Genomic DNA, 8238 nt, shown 5'->3' with positions numbered 1-8238 from the left:
CCAGTTGGTTAAGGCCCGACGTTTGTTTTAAAACTTTGGTTTCGAGGTCCACTCTTGAGTGGAAGCAAGCCCACAATCGGTTACAAGCTCAGCTGGGTTTAAACCCAGAGTCCAAAATACAAGTCCAATGGAAGAATTTAAACAAGCCCACACAAAATAAATACAAGCCCACAAATTAAACAACAAGCCCAAAATAATTAATTACAAACCCAAAATAGAAAAATAAAAAGCCCAAAAAATTGGGTTAATTATCACAAGCCCACAATTAAAGAAATTTGGAAGCCCACAGGTTGGGTTCTCTCAATGGAATGGGTTTAGGCTTACCTTTTTAGCACAGCCCAGCTGCTCTGATATTGTTGCAAAAACCCAGTTGGGTTTTGGTTCTTTTCCTTGGTGGCGTCCCAGCAGAGGAAAAACAGGTTCAGAACAGCAGGTCCAACAGCAAATGAAGTGAAGCAGATGCAGATGCAAATGCTATGCAGTGAAATGCAAAAATAGCTAAGAAAAACACAGATAAAACACAGCACCAATCCCCGGCAGCGGCGCCAAAAACTTGGTAGGATTCTAAAAGGTCCTAAAAATTATCCCCGGCCAAAAACTTGGTGAGCCCGGAGATATGTATAAAATTATGCGCAATGAAAACGGGGGCCTACAGTAATACCGCAAGTGCACGGTCGTCGGTTGTAGCTCGTGCAAGTACGGGTCGATCCACAGAGACTGGGTGTGTTTTGTTGTTTCTAGCTAATTGGGTTCTAATTTGCTATTGGGCTATGAAGCCTTTTGGCTTAAATTGGGCTTTTAACCTTAACCTAAACTGTGGTTGGGCCTTAATAAACTGGGCTTTGAGCCTTAATGAAATGGGCCTTTGAGGAACTGAACTTGGCTTGGCAGGAGAAGTGGAGTGGCAGCACCAGGTAGCAGGCCTAGGAGCACCAGCAGCAGCAAGAGAAAGGAAGGCAGCAGCACAAGTGCTGCACAGCAGCTGCAGGGCAAAAGCAACAGCAGCAGTGCAAGGAGTGGTAAACAGTGGCTCTAGGCCAAATTGGAAGCAAACAAGAGAAGCAACAGAGTTGCAGGGCAGTGGAATAAGAGAAGCAACAGAGTTGCAGGGCAGTGGAAGCAAAGATGGCAGCTGCAGGGCAAAAGCAACAGCAACAGCAGCTGCAGCAGCAGTGTAGCAGGGCAGATGGGTTGCAGCAGCAGCTGCACAAGCAGTGCACAGCAGCACAAGGCCAAGATGGCAGCAGCAATAGGGGAAGCACAACAGTAAACTAAAGAACAGCAAAAACAGCAAAGATTAAACAAACTAAAAACTAAACAGCAAAAGAAAGATGACAATACAAGTGAACCAAGGCCTAAGCCAAGGGCAAGGGAGATGGTGAAGCTGAAGTGGAGCAAAGCTAAGGCAAGAATACATGCATACTAAAAGAATGGGAAGAGAATTAGCTTGCTCATTGTCACTAGTGAGCACTAATTTCTCCCAATGCTCAATCAACAGTGCAACCTAAGCATACAAAAGGAATGGCAAGATAATCAGCTTGCTATGAGCACTGATTTCTTCCATTGCACAATCACATCAAAGCTTCAAAGGTATCTAACCTAGCATTCCATCAAACTAACAGTGAATTAAACATGACAGGAACATTAACAAAGACTCTAACACATAAACAAGAACAACACATGTTAACAGGACACATGTAACAGGACACACACTAACAATGAACACATTAACAGGGTAAACACTAACAATGAACAAAACTGAAATTAACAATGAACACATTAACAGAAACACTAACAATGAACACATTAACAGAAACACTAACAATGAACATAACTGAAATTGAACTACTAAGCAGAGAATTAAAATTGCCAAACAAGAACCCTAAAAGTTAACAGTGCAATTAAAATTGGAATTAAATTAACCTAACCCAAATTGGGTGGAAACTTGGCTAGTCCAAGAACAGTTTTAACATCCTACATCACTTCCCTTTTATAGCTTACAAAATATCCAAATTTTCAGAAACCCTAAATTGGAAACCCTAATTTTTAAATTGGAAATTAAACTCACTCTCTGATGCAAATAGCCTCGACCCATGCTTGTACTTCTCCTCCTCTGCTAATCCTTTACTCGAACGCTGCTCCAATTTCCTTCTTCTCTCCACTGTGAAACCCTAGCTATGTTTGTCTTCTTGGTAGCATCAAAAATTAATGCTAAGAACAAGACAGACACGACTAGGGAAGAGGTAGGTGATGGTGGTGGCGTCCTTGTGGTCGGGGTGGAGATGGAGACGGCGGAGCAGACATGGCAGGGTCTGCCATGGTCGGGGGAAGAGAAGAAATTTGGGGGAAATGAGTTTTGGGGAAGAAGAAGGTGGGTGTTTGTTTTGGGTCGATGGGTTTGATGCTTAGGGTGTTGAGCGGGTTCATCAAACTTTGATGTTTGGCGAGCTGAGATGTTGGATCATTGGATCTGAGTGGAATCGAACGGATAGATGGAAGGATGTGTGAAGCGACCGTCGGATTCTGAGGTGCAACGAAGTTAACGGCACCAGATGGAGTTAGGTACTGTAGTGTAAGGCGGAATCATCGGGAGTTGATGCACAGGCATAGGAGCGACCGTTGGATTCAACTACCATCTAATCTGAAGGCTTGGAATTTCAGCGCTGTGGTGCTCGGTAGGGACATCAGATTTTGATGATCTATGAAGGAGCGACCGTCGGATGCTTCTGAGAAATGATCTGATGGCTGAGAACGGAGGCGCTTTTGTGTGTAGAAAATGAGGTTGTGCGCACCATTCTTCGCAGCTTCCTTGCGTAATTTCTCCCGGCTTTTCACTACTTTTCTGCTCTTTTCGCTCCGCGACTCATCCGAACTTTATTTATTACCTAAAAATGCAAAATTAATTAATAAAAATATTTATTCTTGAAAACAATGAAAATACAGAATATGGGATAAAATGTAGAATTAATGCATAAAAGATGAGTTAAAATGCCAACAAAAAGGGATAAATATATACAATATTTGGCACTCATCAAATACCCCCAAACCTGAATTTTACTTGTCCTCAAGTAAAACAAAACTAAGGAAATCCTACCTATACCACTGTCGCTGGTCTCTCGAATGCATTTAGCGTATGCACTAAGCCTTTTAAACCACTAAGTGTCCCTAGTGGACGAGTTGAAGTCTCGTGAAGGTTTACCAGAGGTGTGCCTACAAAACCTAAGGACAAAATATAAGCTCATATTCCATCAAATGTGACATGTGCAAAACAGTTTAAGCTCACAGCAAAATGGAGATGTCAATCTAGCTATCGAAGGCACAATCCTAGCACTGATAACAAATAAGGACATGTGATAAGAGTGTAAAGTGTATCTACACATGTGTAAAGAAAGATCTGAAGTTATGACTACTAATCACCAAGAGATAGTTTCTCAGGCTAAGAACTGAGGTCGAAATCTAGCTAGCTGTCCGGACTTTACGAGAATTGTGAATGAGTTGGAGGTATTTCACAATTTCTCGCGTTGTACATCAATGGCATACACTCTTCCTTGCTTATTACAAAAAACAACAAAATAACTCTTTACATGACTCTTATTTACATTGACTATTCTCTTTTTATTTTTGGAACAAGAGATGATGGAATTGATAAATACTTGATTTTTTTTGTATTTTTTTTTTTTTTTTTTTTTTTTTTTTTTTTTTTTTTTTTTTTTTTTTTTTTTTTTTTTTTTTTTTTTTTTTTTTTTTTTTTTTTTTTTTTTTTTTTTTTTTTTTTTTTTTTTTTTTTTTTTTTTTTGATAAGGAAACACTTTTGATACATATACAAAAGGAAACAAAAGATTACATGACACTTTGCAAGAGGTAGCCCTTTTTGATGCACCCAGTTAAATTCGATGGTTGTCTTTCTTAATGTAACCTCCACCTTCTATCCCAACCAACCAAAGAACAAGCTAGTCAAGTTTCGTTCAGTATTCTAAAGTGATTGGCAATCGTAACTTCTTATCAAACACCTTGAAGATCGAGGCCATACATGTATTGGTAGATCGTGCGCGTGCAAATTTCTTATCACTATGTGAATTGTGCTAGAATCAGGGTGCCTAAATATCTAGACTAAGACTCCTAATAAAAATACATATTTGCACAAGAGTCAACATTTCAAGGTAAATGAGCTCCATTTTTATGATTTTTCTAATTTTTTAATTTTTTTGAATTTGATTTTTCAATTTTTTTGGAATTTTTCAATTTTTTCAAAAAAAAAGAAGGAGTTCGTTTTCAATTATGGCAAATTATCATGGTATCTACTCTATACCCCCAAACCTAAACTAAACATTGTCCTCAATGTTTCAAAATATGGAAAGAATTAAAATGCAACATATGGAAAGGGACATGCTGAGTAGAGTAAAAGGAGAGAGAATACCCGATTTCGGCGAAAGAAGAATTAAAACTCCGTTATTCAAGGCAAAAATCCAACATATTTCAGCCGAGATCATATTGGATGAGCAGAAAATATATACAAAAGGAAATTTTACTAACACATTATCTACAAGAAAATTTGGTTTTTTTAATGGGATTGGACTTTTTGGAAAAAATTTGGTTTTGTTGGGAAAAAGACAAATTTTGGTTTTGATGGGAAAACGAAAAAGAAAATTTGGTTTAAAAATGGGAGCAAAGTAGAAATTTGGTTTTAAAAATTGGGAGCAAAAGAATTTTTTTTTTTTTTTTTTTTAAAAAAAAGAAAATAAAATTTGGTTTTTGTATGGGAGCAAGCCCACTGTTTGTCCTCTAATGGAATGGAAGGAAGGCTGCGGCCCATGAAACACTAAGTTTTAATTTTGAAAGTTTAATTTGGCCCAGTTGGTTAAGGCCCGACGTTTGTTTTAAAACTTTGGTTTCGAGGTCCACTCTTGAGTGGAAGCAAGCCCACAATCGGTTACAAGCTCAGCTGGGTTTAAACCCAGAGTCCAAAATACAAGTCCAATGGAAGAATTTAAACAAGCCCACACAAAATAAATACAAGCCCACAAATTAAACAACAAGCCCAAAATAATTAATTACAAACCCAAAATAGAAAAATAAAAAGCCCAAAAAATTGGGTTAATTATCACAAGCCCACAATTAAAGAAATTTGGAAGCCCACAGGTTGGGTTCTCTCAATGGAATGGGTTTAGGCTTACCTTTTTAGCACAGCCCAGCTGCTCTGATATTGTTGCAAAAACCCAGTTGGGTTTTGGTTCTTTTCCTTGGTGGCGTCCCAGCAGAGGAAAAACAGGTTCAGAACAGCAGGTCCAACAGCAAATGAAGTGAAGCAGATGCAGATGCAAATGCTATGCAGTGAAATGCAAAAATAGCTAAGAAAAACACAGATAAAACACAGCACCAATCCCCGGCAGCGGCGCCAAAAACTTGGTAGGATTCTAAAAGGTCCTAAAAATTATCCCCGGCCAAAAACTTGGTGAGCCCGGAGATATGTATAAAATTATGCGCAATGAAAACGGGGGCCTACAGTAATACCGCAAGTGCACGGTCGTCGGTTGTAGCTCGTGCAAGTACGGGTCGATCCACAGAGACTGGGTGTGTTTTGTTGTTTCTAGCTAATTGGGTTCTAATTTGCTATTGGGCTATGAAGCCTTTTGGCTTAAATTGGGCTTTTAACCTTAACCTAAACTGTGGTTGGGCCTTAATAAACTGGGCTTTGAGCCTTAATGAAATGGGCCTTTGAGGAACTGAACTTGGCTTGGCAGGAGAAGTGGAGTGGCAGCACCAGGTAGCAGGCCTAGGAGCACCAGCAGCAGCAAGAGAAAGGAAGGCAGCAGCACAAGTGCTGCACAGCAGCTGCAGGGCAAAAGCAACAGCAGCAGTGCAAGGAGTGGTAAACAGTGGCTCTAGGCCAAATTGGAAGCAAACAAGAGAAGCAACAGAGTTGCAGGGCAGTGGAATAAGAGAAGCAACAGAGTTGCAGGGCAGTGGAAGCAAAGATGGCAGCTGCAGGGCAAAAGCAACAGCAACAGCAGCTGCAGCAGCAGTGTAGCAGGGCAGATGGGTTGCAGCAGCAGCTGCACAAGCAGTGCACAGCAGCACAAGGCCAAGATGGCAGCAGCAATAGGGGAAGCACAACAGTAAACTAAAGAACAGCAAAAACAGCAAAGATTAAACAAACTAAAAACTAAACAGCAAAAGAAAGATGACAATACAAGTGAACCAAGGCCTAAGCCAAGGGCAAGGGAGATGGTGAAGCTGAAGTGGAGCAAAGCTAAGGCAAGAATACATGCATACTAAAAGAATGGGAAGAGAATTAGCTTGCTCATTGTCACTAGTGAGCACTAATTTCTCCCAATGCTCAATCAACAGTGCAACCTAAGCATACAAAAGGAATGGCAAGATAATCAGCTTGCTATGAGCACTGATTTCTTCCATTGCACAATCACATCAAAGCTTCAAAGGTATCTAACCTAGCATTCCATCAAACTAACAGTGAATTAAACATGACAGGAACATTAACAAAGACTCTAACACATAAACAAGAACAACACATGTTAACAGGACACATGTAACAGGACACACACTAACAATGAACACATTAACAGGGTAAACACTAACAATGAACAAAACTGAAATTAACAATGAACACATTAACAGAAACACTAACAATGAACACATTAACAGAAACACTAACAATGAACATAACTGAAATTGAACTACTAAGCAGAGAATTAAAATTGCCAAACAAGAACCCTAAAAGTTAACAGTGCAATTAAAATTGGAATTAAATTAACCTAACCCAAATTGGGTGGAAACTTGGCTAGTCCAAGAACAGTTTTAACATCCTACATCACTTCCCTTTTATAGCTTACAAAATATCCAAATTTTCAGAAACCCTAAATTGGAAACCCTAATTTTTAAATTGGAAATTAAACTCACTCTCTGATGCAAATAGCCTCGACCCATGCTTGTACTTCTCCTCCTCTGCTAATCCTTTACTCGAACGCTGCTCCAATTTCCTTCTTCTCTCCACTGTGAAACCCTAGCTATGTTTGTCTTCTTGGTAGCATCAAAAATTAATGCTAAGAACAAGACAGACACGACTAGGGAAGAGGTAGGTGATGGTGGTGGCGTCCTTGTGGTCGTGGTGGAGATGGAGACGGCGGAGCAGACATGGCAGTGTCTGCCATGGTCGGGGGAAGATAAGAAATTTGGGGGAAATGAGTTTTGGGAAAGAAGAAGGTGGGTGTTTGTTTTGGGTCGATGGGTTTGATGCTTAGGGTGTTGAGCGGGTTCATCAAACTTTGATGTCTAGCGATGAGACGCGTTGGATGTGAAGATGGTTGGTAGGTCTAACGGTGGTATGAGAGATGAATCACTTCGACCGTTGGATTGTGAAATACAACAAAGTTAACGGCTCGAGATGGGGTTAGGTGTTGAAGTGTAAGGCGGAGATATCAAACGTTGATGAACAGCAAGGGAGCGACCGTTGGATTCAACTACCATCTAATCTGAAGGCTTGGAATTTCAGCGCTGTGGTGCTTGGCAGAGACTTCAGATTTTGATGATCTATGAAGGAGCGACCATCGGATGCTTCTGAGAACTGATCTGATGGCTGAGAACGGAGGCGTTTTTGTGTGTAGAAAATGAGGTTGTGCGCACCATTCTTCGCGGCTTCCTTGCGTGATTTCTCCCGGATTTTCACTACTTTTCTGCTCTTTTCCGCTCCGCAAGTCATCCAGACTTTATTTATTACCTAAAAATGCAAAATTAAGTAAGAAAAATATTTATTCTTGAAAACAATGAAAATACAGAATATGGGATAAAATGTAGAATTAATGATCAAAAGATGAGTTAAATGCCAACAAAAAGGGATAAATATATACAATATTTGGCACTCATCATGCGGCTGGCATGGTTGGCATGCCTTGGCGCGGAGACGTGGTTGGCATGGTTTTCCATTGGCACGGTGGTGCGACTGACATGGTTGGCATGCCTTGGCGCGGAGATGTGGCTGGCATGGAATGCCATAGGCACATATGGTGCGGCTGGCATGGTTGACATGCATTGGCGCAGAGATGTGGCTGGCACGGAATGCCATTGGCACATGTGGTGCGGGTGGCATGGTTGGCATGCCTTGGCGCGGAGACGTGGCTGGCATGGTTTGCCATTGGCCCGGTGGTGCGGCTGGCATGTTGACATGCCTTGGCGCGGAGACGTGGCTGGCATGGTTTGCCATTGGCACGGTGGTACAGCTGG

This window comes from Papaver somniferum, chromosome 5, assembly GCF_003573695.1.
Source record: "Papaver somniferum cultivar HN1 chromosome 5, ASM357369v1, whole genome shotgun sequence".
Lineage (NCBI taxonomy): Eukaryota > Viridiplantae > Streptophyta > Magnoliopsida > Ranunculales > Papaveraceae > Papaver > Papaver somniferum.
Note: the sequence above shows the minus strand (reverse complement) of the source record.